The sequence below is a fragment of the Antedon mediterranea genome, chromosome 2, assembly GCF_964355755.1.
Source record: "Antedon mediterranea chromosome 2, ecAntMedi1.1, whole genome shotgun sequence".
In the NCBI taxonomy this organism is placed as follows: Eukaryota; Metazoa; Echinodermata; class Crinoidea; order Comatulida; family Antedonidae; genus Antedon; species Antedon mediterranea.
The window spans coordinates 37,234,987-37,262,100 of NC_092671.1; the positions used below are offsets into that span (position 1 = coordinate 37,234,987).

At 33.7% G+C, this 27,114-nt stretch overlaps 1 long non-coding RNA gene across 2 annotated transcripts in view; it reads left to right on the forward strand.

The window, feature by feature from the left end:
- Positions 1-16,647, forward strand: part of LOC140040968 (uncharacterized) — a 69,604-nt gene extending 52,957 nt beyond the window's left edge. Inside the window, exons 1-3 of one of the 2 annotated variants that reach the window (XR_011842793.1) lie at positions 14,200-14,443; positions 15,033-15,339; positions 15,913-16,647. This is a non-coding gene — a long non-coding RNA (uncharacterized lncRNA). Of the gene's footprint in view, positions 1-14,199; positions 14,444-15,032; positions 15,340-15,912 lie in introns of those variants that run through there. The other variant, XR_011842792.1, reaches the window with a different exon arrangement.
- Positions 16,648-27,114: the final 10,467 nt, after the last annotated feature.

Here is a 27,114-nt window from a genome sequence, read left to right on the forward strand (position 1 = left end):
ATACATGGCTGGATACAAATTATATTCCATATAGGTTTTAATACAAATTGTATATAGAACCTTATTTTTATTATAGAAAAAGTTATTCCTTACTTTGAAAGTGTTGTAAACTATAAATATTCAGACGGACCTTCTACTTGTGTTCCTGTTGTCTGTTGTGTATTAGCCAATGTACCTTCTGGCCTTCAAATATTGTTATTGAACGTTCTTTCATCTAGTAGACTGGAGATGTGAACCGTCTACTTGTGTTCAGTTGAATGTGTGTAGGCGTAGGTTATTCTCTGCTGTTAAGGGTGTATTGCACAATTCAAGGTACCAAGTTCACTGAAAAGTACACATATCTTGATAATATAACATTTGTATTTAGAAAATCAGGGTAGTAAATTAATAAAAAGCAAACTTCTTTGTTTGCTCTTTTACGTAATTGTGCAATAGAGGTAAACAAAAGTCCGTTTACATAAGATAGTGTTAACAATAATTATTTAATATTAACGTTATATTTTTACACACGAAAGACCATTTTGAGAAGTTGACTCAAACTTAATGAATAGGCCTATACTTTATATAATTTCTTATGCGGATTTTAATCCTAAGTTATTAATAAAAGTTAATGAGTGCCTGGTCCTCGAAAGACAATATGGGTTATAATGTTATTGTTTTAATACGTTTTAATTATTAAATACGGTTTGTCAATGTTTACACAAATTAACTTGGAAAAAATAGGCCCTTTAATTTGAATTCATGAGCAATTTGTAACTATAATTAAAATTGGGAAAATCCAGTGTTCTGGTTAGACTTGCTTTATGTATTTGTGTTTGCCAGTTACGCTTAGCAACTAGATAAAAAAAGCACCGTCATCAAAATGTGTTATCAAAGTGTATTGATTAAATTGTGTAGGCCAATATATTTATCATGTACCCAGGTCATGGATTTATTAATAACTTTTTATTTGTATTTCAATCAAAAAAAGTTAACTAAATGAAGTATAGTAAGCCTATGTTGCATAAAACAAGAATAAGGCTATTGAATCAATGAATGTTTGGTTCAAACTATGTCCTTGGAACAATGATATTTCTTGCTACTGGTTGCATGATTTATTACAGTATTTTTTCTGCACTTTTTTTCAATTGTAAAACCAATCTTTCAATTTACACAAACAATTAACTCGTTGAATGAGGTTAACGTTCATGATATGTTTTATAACAGTACACCTAAACTAAAGTAAATTCAAATTCATTGCAAATGGCGAGCATGCGCGGAATCACGCATTACCAACAATCATTTATTTTGAATGAAGTGAAAATTGAAAAAGCTAAAACTTCAATCTGGTTTTCTAACACACCTAAACAAAGTTTAAATTCAAATTTATGTCAATGGCGAGCATGCACAGTAATATACAGCGCAATCACGCATTACCAACAATCACTTATTTTGAATTGAAAAAGCTAAAACTTTAATCATTAAAATAATACATACAGTAGTAGTAGTACATATGAACGATACAACATCAACCAATCAAATGACAGACATGCATAGGTGTGCCCTGTAGGCATAATACAACAAATTGTATAAAACCTCATTTTTACAACATAATAATTGTAGAGAAAGTATACTAATACATTGAAAATGTCGCAGACGTCTTTCTTTTTTAATGTTGACTGAAAATATTCAGGCAAACCTTCTACGTGTGTTCCCGTCTGATGTGTGTTCCCGTCTGATGTGTGTTCCCGTCTGATGTGTGTTAGCCAAATATACTGTACCTTGGTCTCCTTCAACTATTTTTATTCAACGTTGCTATATAGGTGTATATCTTCTGCGATCAGTTGAATATGTGAAGGATATTTTCTGATAATACGTCTGTTAAAAGGTGTATTGCACAATGTAAGGTACCAAGTTCACTGCAATGTACATATATATATAACAACGTTGTATTTGGATAACCAGGGTAGTAGGATACTGTAGTATTAAGAACTTTGTACTTTTGAGTAAATTTTAATTTAATAAGTAAATATAGGTAGACAAGCCGGTTGAACGTTGTGTTAGATAGTATTAACCATTTTGATATAAAATTGGCATTTTTACACAAGAGTATTCCCAATATTAAAAGTTGACTCGAACTTTTTTAACACACTTATATATTATAATTTATGATATTATTCCCTTTTATGTTCATTTCAATCTTGAGTTTAAAATATTCAAACTTGTGTACTCTTAAGCAGAGTTTAATGAGTGTCTCGTCCTCAAGAGATAATATGGGTGATACCGTTATGATATTAATATAAATATTTTTTTTAATTAAATGTGTGTCAGTTGGGCCTACTTTGAATTCATGATCATTAGGCAATAGCAATAACTAATTTTTTAATTGGGAAAATTCAGGGAACTTTCTGCAATTTTCTACAGCTGTTCTTGCTGAAGGCAAAGAATATAATGAAGAAGTGGTATTACCAAAAGCACAAGGTAAGTGGTTTAGGATTATATCAACAATTATGGGATTCATTTTCAGTCACAGAGAAATTATAAATAGCCCCCCGTAATATTTTGGAAATGAATGAAAATCTGTAATGCTCTCTGTCTACACTATCAATTTATGTGACAAAAAAAATGTGAAGTGCACGTTATATGGACATGATGTCATATCACTACCATGTTTGGGCACATCACACTTTTTTTTGTCAAGCTAGTTTGATAGTGTAGACAGAGCTTTGGAGTAAGAGAAAACCACCACTTAGATTCAAACCCGGAATCTTCTGCTTGTATGCGGACACCCTAACCATTAGACCACTGGACTTTCATGTTGTGGTTCAAATTTGATTGCATAGAGTATGGCGATGGCACGTCAGGACGGACATAATGTCAAGTAGACTTCGCTCGAGTTAACTTTACACATCGCTCTGACATCGCTCGAATTGAGTTTATACATCGCTCGTGTTATGTTGACATCGATCGAGTTGAGTTTATACATCGCTCGTGTTATGGTGACATTGGTCGAGTTGAGTTTATACATCGCTCGTGTTATGTTGACATTGGTCGAGTTGAGTTTACACATCGCTCGTGTTATGTTGACATCGATCGAGTTGAGTATGCACATCGCTCGTGTTATGGTGACATTGGTCGAGTTGAGTTTACACATCGCTCGTGTTATGTTGACATCGATCGAGTTGAGTATGCACATCGCTCGTGTTATGGAGACATCGCTCGAGTTAACTTTACACATCGCTCGTGTTATGGAGACATCGCTCGAGTTAACTTTACACATCGCTCGTGTTATGGCGACATCGCTCGAGTTGAGTTTATACATCGCTCGTGTTATGTTCACATCGCTCGAGTTAAATTTACACATCGCTCGTGTTATGTTGACATCGCTCGAGTTAACTTTACACATCGCTCGTGTTATGTTGACATCGCTCGTGTTGAGTTTACACATCGCTCGTGTTATGTTGACATCGATCGAGTTAAGTATACACATCGCTCGTCTTATGTTGACATCGTTCGAGTTGAATTTACATCGCTCGTGTTATGGAGACATCGCTCGAGTTGAGTTTACACATCGCTCGTGTTATGTTGACATCGCTCGAGTTGAGTTTATACACATCGCTCGTGTTATGGTGACATCGCTCGTGTGAGTTTACACATCGCTCTTGATATGGTGACACCGCTCGAGTTGAGTTTACACATCGCTCGTGTTATGGAGACATCGCTCGAATTGAGTTTATACATCGCTCGTGTTATGTTCACATCGCTCGAGTTGAGTTTACACATCGCTCGTGTTATGGTAACATCGCTCGAGTTGAGTATACACATCGCTCGTGTTATGTTGACATCGCTCGAGTTGAGTTTACACATCGCTCGTGTTATGTTGACATCGATCGAGTTGAGTATACACATCGCTCGTGTTATGGAGGCATCGCTCGAGTTGAGTTTACACATCGCTCGTGTTATGTTGACATCGATCGAGTTGAGTTTACACATCGCTCGTGTTATGTTGACATCGCTCGAGTTGAGTTTACACATCGCTTGTGTTATGTTGAAATAGCTCGTGTTGAGTTTACACATCGCTCGTGTTATGTTGACATCGATCGAGTTAAGTATACACATCGCTCGTGTTATGTTGACATCGTTCGAGTTGAATTTACATCGCTCGTGTTATGGAGACATCGCTCGAGTTGAGTTTACACATCGCTCGTGTTATGGTGACATCGCTCAAGTTGAGTTTATACACATCGCTCGTGTTATGGTGACATCGCTCGTGTGAGTTTACACATCGCTCGTGTTATGGTGACATCGCTCGAGTTGAGTTTACACATCGCTCTTGATATGGTGACACCGCTCGAGTTGAGTTTACACATCGCTCGTGTTATGGAGACATCGCTCGAGTTGAGTTTATACATCGCTCGTGTTATGTTGACATCGCTCGTGTTGAGTTTACACATCGCTCGTGTTATGGAGACATCGCTCGAGTTGAGTTTATACATCGCTCGTGTTATGTTCACATCGCTCGAGTTGAGTATACACATCGCTCGTGTTATGTTGACATCGATCGAGTTGAGTATACACATCGCTCGTGTTATGGAGGCATCGCTCGAGTTAACTTTACACATCGCTTGTGTTATGTTGAAATAGCTCGTGTTGAGTTTACACATCGCTCGTGTTATGTTCACATCGATCGAGTTAAGTATACACATCGCTCGTGTTATGTTGACATCGCTCGAGTTGAATTTACACATCGCTCGTGTTATGGAGACATCGCTCGAGTTGAGTTTACACATCGCTCGTGTTATGTTGACATCGCTCGAGTTGAATTTACACATCGCTCGTGTTATGGAGACATCGCTCGTGTTGAGTATACACATCGCTCGTGTTATGGAGACATCGCTCGAGTTAACTTTACACATCGCTCGTGTTATGGTGACATCGCTCGAGTTGAGTATACACATCGCTCGTGTTATGTTGACATCGATCGAGTATACACATCGCTCGTGTTATGTTGACATCGCTCGAGTTGAATTTACACATCGTTCATGTTATGGTAACATCGCTCGAGTTGAGTTTATACACATCGCTCGTGTTATGGTGACATCGCTCGAGTTGAATTTACACATCGCTCATGTTATGGTAACATCGCTCGAGTTGAGTTTATACACATCGCTCGTGTTATGGTGACATCGCTCGAGTTGAGTTTACACATCGCTCGTGTTATGGTGACATCGCTCAAGTTGAGTTTATACACATCGCTCGTGTTATGGTGACATCGCTCGTGTGAGTTTACACATCGCTCGTGTTATGGTGACATCGCTCGAGTTGAGTTTACACATCGCTCTTGATATGGTGACACCGCTCGAGTTGAGTTTACACATCGCTCGTGTTATGGAGACATCGCTCGAGTTGAGTTTATACATCGCTCGTGTTATGTTGACATCGCTCGTGTTGAGTTTACACATCGCTCGTGTTATGGAGACATCGCTCGAGTTGAGTTTATACATCGCTCGTGTTATGTTCACATCGCTCGAGTTGAGTATACACATCGCTCGTGTTATGTTGACATCGATCGAGTTGAGTATACACATCGCTCGTGTTATGGAGGCATCGCTCGAGTTAACTTTACACATCGCTTGTGTTATGTTGAAATAGCTCGTGTTGAGTTTACACATCGCTCGTGTTATGTTCACATCGATCGAGTTAAGTATACACATCGCTCGTGTTATGTTGACATCGCTCGAGTTGAATTTACACATCGCTCGTGTTATGGAGACATCGCTCGAGTTGAGTTTACACATCGCTCGTGTTATGTTGACATCGCTCGAGTTGAATTTACACATCGCTCGTGTTATGGAGACATCGCTCGTGTTGAGTATACACATCGCTCGTGTTATGGAGACATCGCTCGAGTTAACTTTACACATCGCTCGTGTTATGGTGACATCGCTCGAGTTGAGTATACACATCGCTCGTGTTATGTTGACATCGATCGAGTATACACATCGCTCGTGTTATGTTGACATCGCTCGAGTTGAATTTACACATCGTTCATGTTATGGTAACATCGCTCGAGTTGAGTTTATACACATCGCTCGTGTTATGGTGACATCGCTCGAGTTGAATTTACACATCGCTCATGTTATGGTAACATCGCTCGAGTTGAGTTTATACACATCGCTCGTGTTATGGTGACATCGCTTGAGTTGAGTTTACACATCGCTCGTGTTATGGTGACATCGCTCGAGTTGAGTATACACATCGCTCGTGTTATGTTGACATCGCTCGTGTGAGTTTACACATCGCTCTTGCTATGTTGACATCGCTCGAGTTGAGTATACACATCGCTCGTGTTATGTTGACATCGATCGAGTATACACATCGCTCGTGTTATGTTGACATCGCTCGAGTTGACTTTACACATCGCTCGTGTTATGGTAACATCGCTCGAGTTGAGTTTACACATCGCTCGTGTTATGGTAACATCACTCGAGTTGAGTATACACATCGCTCGTGTTATGTTGACATCGATCGAGTTGAGTATACACATCGCTCGTGTTATGTTGACATCGATCGAGTATACACATCGCTCGTGTTATGTTGACATCGCTCGAGTTGACTTTACACATCGCTCGTGTTATGGTAACATCGCTCGAGTTGAGTTTACACATCGCTCGTGTTATGGTAACATCACTCGAGTTGAGTATACACATCGCTCGTGTTATGTTGACATCGATCGAGTTGAGTATACACATCGCTCGTGTTATGGAGACATCGCTCGAGTTAACTTTACACATCGCTTGTGTTATGTTGAAATCGCTCGTGTTGAGTTTACACATCGCTCGTGTTATGTTCACATCGATCGAGTTAAGTATACACATCGCTCGTGTTATGTTGACATCGCTCGAGTTGAATTTACACATCGCTCGTGTTATGTTGACATCGATCGAGTTGAGTATACACATCGCTCGTGTTATGGAGACATCGCTCGAGTTAACTTTACACATCGCTCGTGTTATGGTGACATCGCTCGAGTTGAGTATACACATCGCTCGTGTTATGTTGACATCGATCGAGTATACACATCGCTCGTGTTATGTTGACATCGCTCGAGTTGAATTTACACATCGCTCATGTTATGGTAACATCGCTCGAGTTGAGTTTATACACATCGCTCGTGTTATGGTGACATCGCTCGAGTTGAGTTTATACACATCGCTCGTGTTATGGTGACATCGCTCGTGTGAGTTTACACATCGCTCTTGCTATGTTGACATCGCTCGAGTTGAGTATACACATCGCTCGTGTTATGTTGACATCGATCGAGTATACACATCGCTCGTGTTATGTTGACATCGCTCGAGTTGACTTTACACATCGCTCGTGTTATGGTAACATCGCTCGAGTTGAGTTTAATACACATCGCTCGTGTTATGGTGACATCGCTCGTGTGAGTTTACACATCGCTCTTGCTATGTTGACATCGCTCGAGTTGAATTTATACATCTCTCGTGTTATGTTGACATCACTCGTGTTGAGTTTACACATCGCTCGTGTTATGGTGACACCGCTCGAGTTGAGTTTATACATCGCTCGTGTTATGGTGACACCGCTCGAGTTGAGTTTATACATCGCTCGTGTTATGGAGACACCGCTCGAGTTGAGTTTACACATCGCTCGTGTTATGGAGACATCGCTTGTGTTGAGTTTATACATCGCTCGTGTTATGTTGACATCGCTCGTGTTGAGTTTACACATCGCTCGTGTTATGGAGACACCGCTCGAGTTGAGTTTATACATCGCTCGTGTTATGGTGACACCGCTCGAGTTGAGTTTACACATCGCTCGTGTTATGGAGACACCGCTCGAGTTGAGTTTACACATCGCTCGTGTTATGGTGACACCGCTCGAGTTGAGTTTACACATCGCTCGTGTTATGGAGACACCGCTCGAGTTGAGTTTACACATCGCTCGTGTTATGGTGACACCGCTCGAGTTGAGTTTATACACATCGCTCTTGCTATGTTGACACCGCTCGTGTTGAGTTTATACATCGCTCGTGTTATGGTGACACCGCTCGAGTTGAGTTTACACATCGCTCGTGTTATGGAGACACCGCTCGAGTTGAGTTTACACATCGCTCGTGTTATGGTGACACCGCTCGAGTTGAGTTTACACATCGCTCGTGTTATGGAGACACCGCTCGAGTTGAGTTTACACATCGCTCGTGTTATGGTGACACCGCTCGAGTTGAGTTTATACACATCGCTCTTGCTACGTTGACACCGCTCGTGTTGAGTTTATACATCGCTCGTGTTATGGAGACACCGCTCGAGTTGAGTTTACACATCGCTCGTGTTATGGTGACACCGCTCGAGTTGAGTTTATACACATCGCTCTTGCTATGTTGACACCGCTCGTGTTGAGTTTATACATCGCTCGTGTTATGGTGACACCGCTCGAGTTGAGTTTATACATCGCTCGTGTTATGGTGACACCGCTCGAGTTGAGTTTATACACGTCGCTCGTGTTATGGAGACATCGCTCGAGTTGAGTTAACATAATATTATCACTCGTATTATGGTGACACACATGCGCAACAGAGATAAACATTGATAAACGCCCTCATCTTCCAGTATATTAGGCAAGAAGAAGAAAAAACAATTTAGATAAAAGGCACGTTCATTAATTTATTTTTTTTTTTTAATTTTAATCGTTTTAACAGTATATTACAGAGCCTATGACGTTTTTGTAATCTGCATTTTTAATTATTTTTTAACAGTATTTTAACATAGGCCTATAAATAGTATTTTAACATTGCCTTTTGCAATTTGATGTATTTTTCTTGGTTGTCTTAATTATGCCAAGCAAAACGAATTTCCATTTTAAAGTCCACCAATCAAATTTCTTGAATCTTTTATTTTTAGCAATTAAACAAGATGTACCACTTCCAAGTGAACAACAAATCATTCAGCTTACAGATTTTGTGTCCTTTCTTGAAAATTAAAAAAACTTTTATTTTTTAATGAAAATCAGAAAAATTGTTTTATATCGGTGAAAACATTCACGAAAACATTTTGTTGAAGATTAGCAAGATATTAGTTTGTTCAAGAAATTGTTGGTAAGACGGTGAAAAACATTTTGTTGGAATATTCATATTGTTTAATCAGTGTACGATGAAAGTGATAACATTAATAAAGATAAGGTGGACAGTAGAATACTGAATCTTGCAGGCCATTAAACCTGACATTTAAAAAGGTAACAACAAAATTATATTATGTTTTCATCATCTTATAGTTACTAAGTCAATAATCTAAAAGTTGCATTGTACATGAAATAGCTCTTTACTTCTAACAATTGCTATAATCCATATAATAATATAAATCCCTTTTACTATTTTTTAAAATATCCTTTATTATACTTAAATACAGTATTGTTAATTTTATTTACAGTAATATAATAATATTATTATGAGACCTATACAAGTTTTTATTTCTGTTACCAGCGCGATTCACAGACAAAATAAACACCAATGTAGATTGTCAACACCATGCCTCTTCTGTAAAGATTTTATAAAAATACATAAAATAATTATAATCTTATTATTGGAGTAACATGTATATAAGGCAATTATACTAGTGTCAATATTAATATTATTATGTAACTTCTTATTATAGGGAACCCTTGGGGACACCTTAAAGAACCAACAAGCGTTCCCTTTTAAAGAGGTGTCCTCTGACTAGTATTAAAATAGTAAACATATTATTACCCAATCGGTCGTTTCAAGGGAAAGTGTCCCCTTAATAGGGGGTCCTGTTTAGGGGGTCACAAATGAGGGGTTGCACTGAAAGAAACCTGTGTAAATTAAACAACAATGCCAAGTTACAGATCTTAAAGTTACTGTATCATGTTATCTGTATAACCTTTGATAATGTATTCCCCCCCCCCCCCACATTAGAATACACAGTACGTAATAAAAGATATTAATGTGTACATTAAAATAAAAAATTGAAAGTAGAAATATTAAACATTAAACATCAAATTTTTATATACTATATTAAAGTAAGGTCATGTGATTGTGTCGTGCGTAGTTCAATGAAAAAAAAAATGTTTTTAATTTTAAACTAAACCAAAATATTAAGATAACAACAGAACATTTAAACACACAACTTAAACAATTAAGACATAAATGGTAATAATTTAGTTTGTGTACACTAATTGCTTTAATAATGTGATTGTTCCTGATCTGTTCTAATTACGAACATTTAACAGAAATTTATCAATTATCTGGATGCATGTTATTTTAATAATTAAATATTTTTACATTGTTTGCTCTGTTGTTTGCCAATGCCACTCTTCTTGGTCTTTGTGAGATTACAGCAATCCCACATGGAAGACCCAACCCATCATCTTCGTTATCTATTCGTTTAATGAATTTACCATTTTGATCAAATAGTTGTAGTTTATGATTACTGGATACTATCATATTCCCATCCATATCTATGGTTATACCATGAGGACCCCAGACTTTACCATCTTCTTTACTATAGCCTACAAGAATCTTTATCAGCTTATCATTACCATCAAACATTTGTATTCTGTCATTTCCAAAATCAACAACAATCAAATGACCATCCTTTGTTACAGCAACATCATATGGTTCTTTCATTTGACCTGCTTTACTACCTTCAGAACCTATCTTACCCAGTAGACTACCATCATCAATATTGAATTTAAACACACAGTGACATTCACGATCTGCTACATATAACATCCTGGTCTTTTGGTTTACTGTTACTCCCATTGGATATTTTAATACTCCTTTACCAAAGGTTCGGATTTCATGATATTGATTATCACACATTACAACACATTTACCTAAATAGTCACTATACACCATGTGACCATTGCCTATTTGATGCATTTTAATGACTTGTACATTTTGTGGTATTTGTATCTTAGAAACAAAACCACCTGATTGATCAAACTTTATTAAATCTTTACTGTAGCTGGACACTAACATATATCCATCAGTATTAAATACTACATCTGTCACTTTGTTTGTTTTATGATCTTCTTTATACTCTGATATGTTATCTATGGTATGTACAAGTCCAACTGGTTCCACCTTGATACTCACTGGTGAACCTATGACGTGCGACATATCTCCATCAGTAATATCCATGTGCCAGTCTCCTTCCAAATCACATCTACCTGTTACTGTGTACTCTCCCTTTCTGCGTGTTACTTCAGTGGTTGATTTCTCACCTGATGAGTTGCTTAGTGTGGCTGTTAATTGACCAACATCACTCTCTGCTAGAATTGATACTTTCACACTAAATGGCTGTCCTTTTGTAACTGAAATGTTCTCATCTTCTTTATTAACATTGTGTACACCACCAACAGTGATAAGTTTACCAACACCTTCATGATTCATCAACTCAACCAGTTTTGGAGACGGAATAAACTTTGGTGTAATTCTTGTTTTAGCAAATGATTTATCCAATTCATCTGCTGCAGCGTCATTCCCAACTACAGTGATAGTTGTCTGGTATGATGCAAGGTTTTCTGTTTCTGTTGGTTTATTCATTGTTTTCTTGATTGATTCCATCAACGTGTTTACTTGTGTCAGCTTGGATTCAATACTTTTAACTTGACGATCAATCACTTTGCTTTGTTCTTTATAAATCTGTGTAAGATTTGCCATCATTATCTTTGTTTCTTCCTTCACCTTTCTGATAATTGTCTTCTCATGAATTTCAATCGCTGTTCTGCTTAACTTCAAATTGGATTCAAACTCTGATCTCTCTTTAGTGATAACATCTAATCTCTCTTTTAGTTTTCTCTTAATTCCTTCAGCTGTCTTCATCGTTTCAGTAACAGTTGTATTAATCTCATTCAGAGCTATCTTCATTGGGATCACCTCATGTTTATTTCTATAACAACGGACAATATGCTTGCAATCTTCACATGCAGGAAGTTTACATGTACGACAGTAATCTTCCAGTTTTTTATCCGGGTGATTTTGGCAGTTTAGTGAATCTTCACTTTGTTCTTCTATGTCTGCATCCAGTGTGTATAGTGGATGGTTCTCTAGCGCAGGGAACATCTTATGATGTTGGATGCATTGTCGACACATATACATTTCACATTCAGAGCAATAGTCCTGAGGTTGATTCGCACATCTTGAGCATGCTTCTGGTTTTTCAGATTCAATCTTCTCAACGTATTCAACTAGGTAACTGATTGTTTCATTGCACTTCAGATGTTTCAAATCACCATCTTTAAGATCGTAAGTCTCACGGCATTTTGGACATCGTATCTTGCCGTGTCTTCTCATCAAATCTTGCAGACAGTTAAGACAGTAAGTGTGAAGACAATTAAGCGCCTTTGGATCTGTGAATCTTTGTAGACAGATTGAACATTCCAGATCTCTTTTGTCAAAAAACTTCAATACTGTTTTAGCAGACATCTGTAAAATACAATACAGTATTTTTTTCAGTTAGTGTAAACTAAGATGTATTCCAGAAGGAATGACAGAGTGTGAGGATGCTCAACATAACCTTAATGTTGGCTTTGGATGGATGGCTAAGAAAGAATATAAGAAAATGGTTTCTAAAAATGTCTACAATTAAAAAGAAAAGCAACCAACATAAACTACGGTAACGGTAACCTCTGTAAGTTTACAAAAAAAAATCCCATCATCGCTACTGTATAATACAAAGGTCAACAAATATACATAATGAATGTTTATGAGTTGAATGGGGTTAATTTTAATGATTATAAAAATTGAGGCTGTCACAAATACAACATTCGTTATTTGCTTCATAACCGTCACACATTGTGTAACAACTTTTATTCAATTTCATGTATTGTAAATGGCGACACCACGCAGTAGATATCAAGTCGGCTTTCACAAATATAACCCAACCTATCGTATCGAATACCATTATAAAACTGTTTACACAAAGCTAAGAAGAGTGGCCTACAATAATATAGGGCCTACCTTCAATCGTTAAAAGGAGATTTACACACACCACAAATAGGTTAAGCTTCCAAGTTTATTCAGATTATACATATTTAACAATACATAATATTTATTTCTACTGATACTGTACAAGCAATGCTAAAAACTACTAAAGCTTAATAATAAACTACATTTGGCCTCTTGGGGGCTACCACTCATTTGACATCGCTGTATGAAAGGTCCAGTGTGTTGTCACAGGAGCCAGATCAAATGGTTGTTATTAAGTATATCGGTAAGGATGTAATAAGTGACATCCGTTAGGTAAATTGTGGAATTTGGGGGCAAAATAATTCCCCAGAATTATACCAGCCAAATTAGCGAATAACCTGAGTAACATATGAGTAGCACCTGTGTTGAGTTAGGTGTTGGATGATGCCGGGGGATGGCTGGGTGGGAAAGATTGAAAAGTTTGTACAACTATCGAACGGCTAATTTAACAATGAAGTGTGCTAGTATGCATCTTAGTAAACAACTGAAAACACACTGAATTCCCATTGGTTGCCAATTAGAAATTAGCCTATCCTACATTTTTGTGGTTCCACTATTAGATATACCCGTTGGTCTATAGAAATACATTGTCAATTACTGTGGTTGGAACTTTGATAAAGTGTCTCCCTTGACTAACATTCCGTTTTAATTACCTGTAAAAACAATATACCATTCATCCTAACACTTCTATTACTCTGAAATCTACCCACATTTATATACCACATCCTTAGTTAAAAGAAAGTACTTGTGCCGTGTATAAACTATAATTTATTACTTTAAATTTCCTGAAAATAATACATGGCTGGATACAAAAGATATGGCAAGCCTCAGCTGTCTGAAGTATTCAAAATATTATATTATTATATCATTTTTTTATTATATTATATATTGTATTGTAATGAATTATACATTTTGCATTATATTACTTGGTTTTAGCATTATATTATATCTATTTCTAATATATTATGTGAAAAATGTAACAAATTATTGACTTTTTGTATTATATTATTTGGTTTTAGCATTATATTATGAACATTTAATATTATATTATTAATAAAATACATTATATTAAAATATAATTGTATTATATTAAACGCATTTACTTTACTTTATAACATACAACATTATTATATTATACGGATTCGTTAGTTATATTATTATGTTGTACGATGTTTATTATACGTCACGGCTTATTTCAGTTCTTCTAACTCTTTCTCTCCCTCCCCCTGTTCACTAGCAATCAGCGGCCGGCAGAATCTGAATTGTGACTGTTGAAGAATAACTACGTACTAGGCCTAGCCTAGGCCTACTAGGGGATCTAGACAAGTGACCAAGGATCACCGGACAGCTACAACTAATACTACAATACAATAATACTACTACAATAACTACTACTGCTACTACCTAGGCCTAGCTAGTGAGTAGTAGGTAGCTACTACTAGGCTCTAGGGCGTATGTATGATGTTAACTACTAGGTAGGGCTAGGCCTAACTAGAGGCCTACTAGTACTAGGCTAGGCCTAGACTTAAGTTGTAGTAGGCTAGGGCCGGGCCTGCTGCCTTAGGCTAGGCTACTACTACTACTAATACTACTAGGCAGCCCATGATGGGTACGAGTAAGCCAAAATTTTGGATATATGTAAACCAAAATTTGGGTACGAGCGTGTTGGCATGGCATGCGTACGGGTTAACCTGTATCCTTCTAGCTAATCGTACTATGCCTAGGCCTCAAGTAAGTCTACGCTACCCAGTCCGGCTACAATATGGTCTATTTTGTTTTATAGCTTTATTGATAGCTGGGTTCAAATCTGGGTTGGGACGGCTTTTTCTCATTCTAAAACAGATTTCCTTATAATAAAATAATATATGAATTTATTTGTAATATTGTAATGTATACATAATATAAGTAATTGCCATTGCCTTTATTACTATTAATTATGTATTAATAATTATACGGTTACCCCTTAATTATACTATATTATAATTTCATTGTTATATTTTACAATATTTTCTTCCTAATTCTACAATTTTGTCTTTCACAGCACAAATTTATCATACTGAATCATCACACACCAAGTCTCATAAATCTCTACTGTATTTGTCCAAGCTACTCCAGCTACATGGTATTGCCTTGAGGCTAAATTACACGGTATACTGGCACTACCATCATTCCTGGCTCGTCAACCTGTACCACATAAGCACAGTTTCAGTTTCAGTTTATTTACCATTTCAATTTCTGAACATAAGAGATGAACAACTTATATGGATGGATAACCGTAAGAGCGAAGCTCGTTTACCGGTCACCCGTTAGTGCAGTGACATTACAGACAACATAAAGACAGGACAAAGGTGCAATACTTAACAAGACATGTGAACACTTGTGTTTGCAACCCCTTGGATAAAATAATATATTTATATAATGGAGAAAGTTAGATATTATAATATTTCTTTTTGATCATACAATGATAATTTTTAAATTACTTCTTAAGAAGTCATACTACTGATTCAAAATAGTGACTTACACCCTGTGGTCAAGGCTTTCTTTGCTCTTAGGCTTATTTCCTCCAACATACAGAGTACATAGGACTTTTTTTATTCATAACTGTTGAATTGTTTCCCAATACATAGTACCTATTGGTATTATATCTAAAAATACAAAGGCGGCTAACACAGATAGTTCCATATATACAGTACTCTTTTATAAATAAATGTATCTCTCCAAACTACTCCCAACTACCTAATCTAATAATAGTACTATTAGCATACTACTATACACTTTGTAGACAAGAAATAAGTTGTATACACTAGAGGACTTATGGTAGTACAGTCGATCGCCCTCTAACTGGCCCGGTCAACATAATCTATACCTAGATTATTACAGTAATTAAAGTACATTATTACAGAGTTTTTTTTTTTTTGCAGAAATCAAAGTTATGTGTATAGAAAGCAGTACTCGTATTAAAAACTAAGCAGGTTTTTGAACGCAAACTGGCAGGATATTTTGAATATTTTTTGTTGTTGAAACGATGGAATCCTAACTTCAATTTCCACGAACCCTTTTATTTAAATTTATTTGAATAGACCTCCATGTAAACTCATTAAAGGCTACATGATTGTTTTATATTTTAATATGTGATAGTAGAAAATCATTGTGTATAATGAGGACTATGAATCTGATATTTACTTGCATTCTCATCTTTTTAAATTATTATTTATAATGCCGGTAATGAGTTTAAAATTTAATTATATTGACTATTTTTGATAATCATCATGTCCTTATAAATTCATTTATATTTCTTTTGTGTAATATAGTTCATATATTATGTATTAAGTAAATTGGTAAGGCCCTATACTGTTACTATTTAAGGAAAGTTTATATACACTATTATTTTATGCCTACCAATATTAGTATTAATTGTTTATGTAAATATTTTGTCTAATTGCCTTGATTTTTTGTATAGGCCAATGGCATCAATGTTTTTCTCAAAGCAAATTAGCCTAATAATGCCACATTTAGACACATGATTCATTGATTTCTGATATTCTGTACTTGTGTATGCATTACTAAAATAGTAGTTAATATATTTCATTTATAATGTATGTATAAACATATATTCATATTTTTTTAAACATTTTTAAATTTAAAAATTATTACAATACCTATCTACCTTTCTGATATTGTTACTATTATATATTATTTTTTGAGGCAGCAATAAAAAAAAAATTAGAACAATTAATTTGAGTTATACTGTACTATGTTAGTTCAGGAGATGAAGTGTGTGTGGGCAGAAACTAGTGTGTTGGAGGTTGGTGGTGTGAGGTGTATAGTTGTCACTTTAAGATCTAAATTAGATGTTTTCTGAAGAAAAGAAGTAAGCGCATACGCTTTCAAACAACTCCAAGAAGATTCACACAAAAATAATTACTTTCCAATAAAGTAGTATAACAGTGTATATTACAGTACATTGAATAAACTCGAGCGGAATAATAACGCACATAAAAAAACATTCATTTTCTTTTCGAAAAGTGCCCTCTCTAGTTTTCTATTAATTTATTAATAATTATTATTAATTAATGAGTAATATGAACATATTTTTAACATTCAATGCTGGAAGCTGGTTCTACTCCTAACAAAGTTTCATATCTCCAAATTTCATCAACGTATTCAAAGCACTTCAATATTAAATATCACATTTAACATAAAAATTCGGGTTTTGGATAGAATTTTGCTTAAAAACATATACAAAAAACATCGATAAAAAATACTTTTCGTATTCAAAAACATTTGATACTTGGTATAAATGTTCACTATAGGTTGCTCTATTCACAGAAAAAAAATTGCATTCATGAACGTTTTTTGTTGGTTGTTTTTTCAAAATAGTTATTAGCTTGAAAAAAACGAGTTGGAATTGTATGGTCTTTCATAAGTGTACATTTTGTAAAAACGTAAATTTAAAAAATCAGTGATATGGCTTGATAGTTATTTTTGGTTTGCAATATGGATGGAGCAACCTATATTGAACATTTATACCAAGTATAAAATGTTTTTGAATACGAAAAGTATTTTTTATCGATGTTTTTTGTATATGTTTTTAAGCAAAATTATATCCAAAACCTGAATTTGTAATGTTAAATGTAATTTATTTAAGTGCTTTGAATACGTTGATGAAATTTGGAGATATGAAACTTTGTTAGGAGTAGATACAGTTTCCAGCATTAAATTTTAAAAATATGTTCATATTACTCATTAATTGATAATAATTATTAATAAATTAATAGAAAACTAGAGAGGGCACTTTTCGACAAGAAAATGAATGTTTTTTTATGTGTGTTATTATTCCGCTCGAGTTTATTCAATGTACTGTAATATACACTGTTATACTATTTTATTGGAAAGTAAATATTTTTGTGTGAATCTTCTTGGAGTTGTTTGAAAGCGTATCCGCTTACTTCTTTTCTTCAGAAAACATCTAATTTAGGTCTTAAAGTGACAACTATACACCTCACACCATCAACCTCCAACACACTAGTTTCTGCTCACACACACTTCATCTCCTGAACTAACATAGTACAGTATAAGTCAAATAAATTTTTTAATTTTTTTTTATTGCTGCCTCCAAAAATATTATATAATAGTAACAATATCAGAAAGGTAGATAGGTATTGTAATAATTTTTAAATTTAAAAATGTTAAAAAAAATATGAATATATGTTTATACATACATTATAAATGAAATATATTAACTACTATTTTAGTAATGCATACACAAGTACAGAATATCAGAAATCAATGAATCATGTGTCTAAATGTGGCATTATTAGGCTAATTTGCTTTGAGAAAAACATTGATGCCATTGGCCTATACAAAAATCAAGGCAATTAGACAAAATATTTACATAAACAATTAATACTAATATTGGTAGGCATAAAATAATAGTGTATATAAACTTTCCTTAAATAATAACAGTATAGGGCCTTACCAATTTATTTAATACATAATATATGAACTATATTACACAAAAAAAGTATAAATGAATTTATAAGGACATGATGATTATCAAAAATAGTCAATATAATTAAATTTTAAACTCATTACCGGCATTATAAATAATATTTTAAAAAGATAAGAATGCAAGTAAATATCAGATTCATAGTCCTCATTATACACAATGATTTCCTACTATCACATATTAAAATATAAAACAATCATGTAGCCTTTAATTTCTTTACATGGAGGTCTATTCAAATAAATTTAAATAAAAGGGTCATAATATGTCTTCGTCTCCAGTTCGTGGAAATTGAAGTTAGGATTCCATCATTTCAACAACAAAAAATATTCAAAATATCCTGCCAGTTTGCATTCAAGACCTGCAACCTGCTTAGTTTTTAATACGAGTACTGCTTTCTATACACATAACTTTGATTTCTGCAAAAAAAAAAAAAAACTCTGTAATAATGTACTTTAAATACTGTAATAATCTAGGTATAGATTATGTTGACCGGGCCAGTTAGAGGGCGTTCGACTGTACTACCATAAGTCCTGTAGGTGTATACAACTTATTTCTTGTGTATAGTAGTATGCTAATGGTACTATTATTAGATTAGGTAGTTGGGAGTAGTTTGGAGAGATACATCTATCTATAAAAGAGTACTGTATATATGGAACTATCTGTGTTAGCCGCCTTTGTATTTTTAGATATAATACCAATAGGTACTATGTATTGGGAAACAATTCAACAGTTATGAATAAAAAAAGTCCTATGTACTCTGTATGTTGGAGGAAATACGCATAAGAGCAAATAAAGCCTTGACCACAGGGTGTAAGTCACTATTTTGAATCAGTAGTATGACTTCTTAAGAAGTAATTTAAAAATTATCATTGTATGATCAAAAAGAAATATTATAATATCTAACTTTCTCCTTTATATAATAAATATATTATTTTATCCAAGGGGTGGCAAACACAAGTGTTCACATGTCTTGTTAAGTATTGCACCTTTGTCCTGTCTTTATGTTTTCTGTAATGTCACTGCACTAACGGGTGACCGGTAAACGAGCTCCGCTCTTACGGTTATCCATCCATATAAGTTGTTCATCTCTTATGTTCAGAAATTGAAATGGTAAATAAACTGAAACTGTGCTTATGTGGTACAGGTTGACGAGCCAGGAATGATGGTAGTGCCAGTATACCGTGTAGTTTAGCCTCAAGGCAATACCATGTAGCTGGAGTAGCTTGGACAAATACAGTAGAGATTTATGAGACTTGGTGTGTGATGATTCAGTATGATAAATTTGTGCTGTGAAAGACAAAATTGTAGAATTAGGAAGAAAATATTGTAAAATATAACAAGGAAATTATACTATAGTATAATTAAGGAGTAACCGTATAATACATAATTAATAGTAATAAAGGCAATGGCAATTACTTATATTATGTATACATTACAATAATATTACAAATAAATTCATATATTATTTTATTATGATAAGGAAATCTGTTTTAGAATGAGAAAAAGTCGTCCCAACCCAGATTTGAACCCAGCTATCAATAAAGCTATAAAACAAAATAGACCATATTGTAGCCGGACTGGGTAGCGTAGACTTACTTGAGGCCTAGGCATAGTACGATTAGCTAGAAGGATACAGGTCAACCCGTACGCATGCCATGCCAACACGCTCGTACCCAAATTTTGGTTTACATATATCCAAAATTTTGGCTTACTCGTACCCATCATGGGCTGCCTAGTAGTAGTAGTAGTAGTAGTAGCCTAGCCTAAGGCAGCAGGCCCGGCCCTAGCCTACTACAACTTAAGTCTAGGCCTAGCCTAGTACTAGTAGGCCTCTAGGCCTAGCCTAGGCCCTAGTAGTTAACATCATACATACGCCCTAGAGCCTAGTATATTCCTACCTACTACTCACTAGCTAGGCCTAGGTAGTAGCAGTAGTAGTTATTGTAGTAGTATTATTGTATTGTAGTATTAGTTGTAGCTGTCCGGTGATCCTTGGTCACTTGTCTAGATCCCCTAGTAGGCCTAGGCTAGGCCTAGTACGTAGTTATTCTTCAACAGTCACAATTCAGATTCTGCCGGCCGCTGATTGCTAGTGAACAGGGGGAGGGAGAGAAAGAGTTAGAAGAACTGAAATAAGCCGTGACGTATAATAAACATCATACAAAATAATAATATAACTAACGAATCCGTATAATATAATAATGTTGTATGTTATAAAGTAAAGTAAATGCGTTTAATATAATACAATTATATTATAATATAATGTATTTTATTAATAATATAATATTAAATGTTCATAATATAATGCTAAAACCAAATAATATAATACAAAAAGTCAATAATTTGTTACATTTTTCACATAATATATTAGAAATAGATATAATATAATGCTAAAACCAAGTAATATAATGCAAAACGTATAATTCATTACAATACAATATATAATATAATAAAAAAATGATATAATAATATAATATTTTGAATACTTCAGACAGCTGAGGCTTGCCATAAAAAGATATTATCCATGTGTGTTATAATACACATTGTATATAGAACCTTATTTTTTTTTTTTATCTTATATTATGGCAAGCCTCAGCTGTCTGAAGTATTCAAAATATTATATTATTATATCATTTTCTATTATATTATATATTGTATTGTAATGAATTATACGTTTTGCATTATATTACTTGGTTTTAGCATTATATTATATCTATTTCTAATATATTATGTGAAAAATGTAACAAATTATTGACTTTTTGTATTATATTATTTGGTTTTAGCATTATATTATGAACATTTAATATTATATTAGTAATAAAATACATTATATTATAATATAATTGTATTATATTAAACGCATTTACTTTACTTTATAACATACAACATTATTATATTATACGGATTCGTTAGTTATATTATTATTTTGTATGATGTTTATTATACGTCACGGCTTATTTCAGTTCTTCTAACTCTTTCTCTCCCTCCCCCTGTTCACTAGCAATCAGCGGCCGGCAGAATCTGAATTGTGTGACTGTTGAAGAATAACTACGTACTAGGCCTAGCCTAGGCCTACTAGGGGATCTAGACAAGTGACCAAGGATCACCGGACAGCTACAACTAATACTACAATACAATAATACTACTACAATAACTACTACTGCTACTACCTAGGCCTAGCTAGTGAGTAGTAGGTAGCTACTACTGGGCGTATGTATGATGTTAACTACTAGGGCCTATCTAGGCTAGGCCTAGAGGCCTACTAGGCTAGGCCTAGACTTAAGTTGTAGTAGGCTAGGGCCGGGCCTGCTGCCTTAGGCTAGGCTACTACTACTACTACTACTAGGCAGCCCATGATGGGTACGAGTAAGCCAAAATTCTGGATATATGTAAACCAAAATTTGGGTACGAGTGTGTTGGCATGGCATGGGTACGGGTTGACCTGTATCCTTCTAATCTAGCTAATCGTACTATGCCTTGGCCTCAAGTAAGTCTACGCTACCCAGTCCGGCTACAATATGGTCTATTTTGTTTTATAGCTTTATTGATAGCTGGGTTCAAATCTGTGTTGGGACGGCTTTTTCTCATTCTAAAACAGATTTCCTTATAATAAAATAATATATGAATTTATTTGTAATATTGTAATGTATACATAATATAAGTAATTGCCATTGCCTTTATTACTATTAATTATGTATTATACTGTTACCCCTTAATTATACTATAGTATAATTTCCTTGTTATATTTTACAATATTTTCTTCCTAATTCTACAATTTTGTCTTTCACAGCACAAATTTATCATACTGAATCATCACACACCAAGTCTCATAAATCTCTACTGTATTTGTCCAAGCTACTCCAGCTACATGGTATTGCCTTGAGGCTAAACTACACCGTATATTGGCACTACCATCATTCCTGGCTCGTCAACCTGTACCACATAAGCACAGTTTCAGTTTCAGTTTATTTACCATTTCAATTTCTGAACATAAGAGATGAACAACTTATATGGATGGATAACCGTAAGAGCGAAGCTCGTTTACCGGTCACCCGTTAGTGCAGTGACATTACAGAAAACATAAAGACAGGACAAAGGTGCAATACTTAACAAGACATGTGAACACTTGTGTTTGCAACCCCTTGGATAAAATAATATATTTATATAAAGGAGAAAGTTAGATATTATAATATTTCTTTTTGATCATACAATGATATTTTTTTAATTACTTCTTAAGAAGTCATACTACTGATTCAAAATAGTGACTTACACCCTGTGGTCAAGGCTTTATTTGCTCTTATGCTTATTTCCTCCAACATACAGAGTACATAGGACTTTTTTTATTCATAACTGTTGAATTGTTTCCCAATACATAGTACCTATTGGTATTATATCTAAAAATACAAAGGCGACTAACACAGATAGTTCCATATATACAGTACTCTTTTATAGATAGATGTATCTCTCCAAACTACTCCCAACTACCTAATCTAATAATAGTACTATTAGCATACTACTATACACTTTGTAGACAAGAAATAAGTTGTATACACCTACAGGACTTATGGTAGTACAGTCGATCGCACTCTCACTGGCCCGGTCAACATAATCTATACCTAGATTAATATTACAGTAATTAAAGTACATTATTACAGAGTTTTGTTTTTTTTTGTTATGTGTATAGAAAGCAGTACTCGTATTAAAAACTAAGCAGGTTGCAGGTCTTGAATGCAAACTGGCAGGATATTTTGAATATTTTTTGTTGTTGAAATGATGGAATCCTAACTTCAATTTCCACGAACTGGAGACGAAGACATATTATGACCCTTTTATTTAAATATTTGAATAGACCTCCATGTAAAGTAATTAAAGGCTACATGATTGTTTTATAGTTTAATATGTGATAGTAGGAAATCATTGTGTATAATGAGGACTATGAATCTGATATTTACTTGCATTCTTATCTTTTTAAAATATTGTTTATAATGCCGGTAATGAGTTTAAAATTTAATTATATTGACTATTTTTGATAAATCATCATGTCCTTATAAATTCATTTATACTTTTTTTGTGTAATATAGTTCATATATTATGTATTAAATAAATTGGTAAGGCCCTATACTGTTATTATTTAAGGAAAGTTTATATACACTATTATTTTATGCCTACCAATATTAGTATTAATTGTTTATGTAAATATTTTGTCTAATTGCCTTGATTTTTGTATAGGCCAATGGCATCAATGTTTTTCTCAAAGCAAATTAGCCTAATAATGCCACATTTAGACACATGATTCATTGATTTCTGATATTCTGTACTTGTGTATGCATTACTAAAATAGTAGTTAATATATTTCATTTATAATGTATGTAGGCATATAAACATATATTCATATTTTTTTTAACATTTTTAAATTTAAAAATTATTACAATACCTATCTACCTTTCTGATATTGTTACTATTATATAATATTTTTTGAGGCAGCAATAAAAAAAAATTAAAAAATTTATTTGACTTATACTGTACTATGTTAGTTCAGGAGATGAAGTGTGTGTGGGCAGAAACTAGTGTGTTGAAGGTTGGTGGTGTGAGGTGTATAGTTGTCACTTTAAGACCTAAATTAGATGTTTTCTGAAGAAAAGAAGTAAGCGGATACGCTTTCAAACAACTCCAAGAAGATTCACACAAAAATAATTACTTTCCAATAAAATAGTATAACAGTGTATATTACAGTACATTGAATAAACTCGAGCGGAATAATAACACACATAAAAAAACATTCATTTTCTGGTCGAAAAGTGCCCTCTCTAGTTTTCTATTAATTTATTAATAATTATTATCAATTAATGAGTAATATGAACATATTCTTAAAATTTAATGCTGGAAACTGTATCTACTCCTAACAAAGTTTCATATCTCCAAATTTCATCAACGTATTCAAAGCACTTAAATAAATTACATTTAACATTACAAATTCAGGTTTTGGATATAATTTTGCTTAAAAACACATACAAAAAACATCGATAAAAAATACTTTTCGTATTCAAAAACATTTGATACTTGGTATAATTGTTCAATATAGGTTGCTCCATCCATATTGCAAACAAAAAATAACTATCAAGCCATATCACTGATTTTTTAAATTTACGTTTTTACAAAATGTACACTTATGAAAGACCATATAATTCCAACTCATTTTTTTCAAGCTAATAACTATTTTGAAAAAACAACCAACAAAAAACGTCCATGAATGCAATTTTTTTCTGTGAATAGAGCAACCTATAGTGAACATTTATACCAAGTATCAAATGTTTTTGAATACGAAAAGTATTTTTTATCGATGTTTTTTGTATATGTTTTTAAGCAAAATTCTATCCAAAACCCGAATTTTTATGTTAAATGTGATATTTAATATTGAAGTGCTTTGAATATGTTGATGAAATTTGGAGATATGAAACTTTGTTAGGAGTAGAACCAGCTTCCAGCATTGAATGTTAAAAATATGTTCATATTACTCATTAATTAATAATAATTATTAATAAATTAATAGAAAACTAGAGAGGGCACTTTTCGAAAAGAAAATGAATGTTTTTTATGTGCGTTATTATTCCGCTCGAGTTTATTCAATGTACTGTAATATACACTGTTATACTACTTTATTGGAAAGTAATTATTTTTGTGTGAATCTTCTTGGAGTTGTTTGAAAGCGTATGCGCTTACTTCTTTTCTTCAGAAAACATCTAATTTAGGTCTTAAAGTGACAACTATACACCTCACACCACCAACCTCCAACACACACTTCATCTCCTGAACTAACATAGTACAGTATAACTCAAATTAATTGTTCTAATTTTTTTTTTATTGCTGCCTCAAAGAATATTATATAATAGTAACAATATCAGAAAGGTAGATAGGTATTGTAATAATTTTTAAATTTAAAAATGTTAAAAAAAATATGAATATATGTTTATACATACATTATAAATGAAATATATTAACTACTATTTTAGTAATGCATACACATGTACAGAATATCAGAAATCAATGAATCATGTGTCTAAATGTGGCATTATTATTAGGCTAATTTGCTTTGAGAAAAACATTGATGCCATTGGCCTATACAAAAAATCAAGGCAATTAGACAAAATATTTACATAAACAATTAATACTAATATTGGTAGGCATAAAATAATAGTGTATATAAACTTTCCTTAAATAGTAACAGTATAGGGCCTTACCAATTTACTTAATACATAATATATGAACTATATTACACAAAAGAAATATAAATGAATTTATAAGGACATGATGATTATAAAAAATAGTCAATATAATTAAATTTTAAACTCATTACCGGCATTATAAATAATAATTTAAAAAGATGAGAATGCAAGTAAATATCAGATTCATAGTCCTCATTATACACAATGATTTTCTACTATCACATATTAAAATATAAAACAATCATGTAGCCTTTAATGAGTTTACATGGAGGTCTATTCAAATAAATTTAAATAAAAGGGTTCGTGGAAATTGAAGTTAGGATTCCATCATTTCAACAACAAAAAATATTCAAAATATCCTGCCAGTTTGCGTTCAAAAACCTGCTTAGTTTTTAATACGAGTACTGCTTTCTATACACATAACTTTGATTTCTGCAAAAAAAAAAAAACTCTGTAATAATGTACTTTAATTACTGTAATAATCTAGGTATAGATTATGTTGACCGGGCCAGTGATCGACTGTACTACCATAAGTCCTCTAGTGTATACAACTTATTTCTTGTCTACAAAGTGTATAGTAGTATGCTAATAGTACTATTATTAGATTAGGTAGTTGGGAGTAGTTTGGAGAGATACATTTATTTATAAAAGAGTACTGTATATATGGAACTATCTGTGTTAGCCGCCTTTGTATTTTTAGATATAATACCAATAGGTACTATGTATTGGGAAACAATTCAACAGTTGTGAATAAAAAAAGTCCTATGTACTCTGTATGTTGGAGGAAATAAGCATAAGAGCAAAGAAAGCCTTGACCACAGGGTGTAAGTCACTATTTTGAATGAGTAGTATGACTTCTTAAGAAGTAATTTAAAAATTATCATTGTATGACCAAAAAGAAATATTATAATATCTAACTTTCTCCATTATATAAATCATGGAGTCTTTACTCCATGTATAAATATATTATTTTATCCAAGGGGTTGCAAACACAAGTGTTCACATGTCTTGTTAAGTATTGCACCTTTGTCCTGTCTTTATGTTTTCTGTAATGTCACTGCACTAACGGGTGACCGGTAAACGAGCTTCGCTCTTACGGTTATCCATCCATAAGTTGTTCATCTCTTATGTTCAGAAATTGAAATGGTAAATAAACTGAAACTGAAACTGTGCTTATGTGGTACAGGTTGACGAGCCAGGAATGATGGTAGTGCCAGTATACCGTGTAATTTAGCCTCAAGGCAATACCATGTAGCTGGAGTAGCTTGGACAAATACAGTAGAGATTTATGAGACTTGGTGTGTGATGATTCAGTATGATAAATTTGTGCTGTGAAAGACAAAATTGTAGAATTAGGAAGAAAATATTGTAAAATATAACAAGGAAATTAT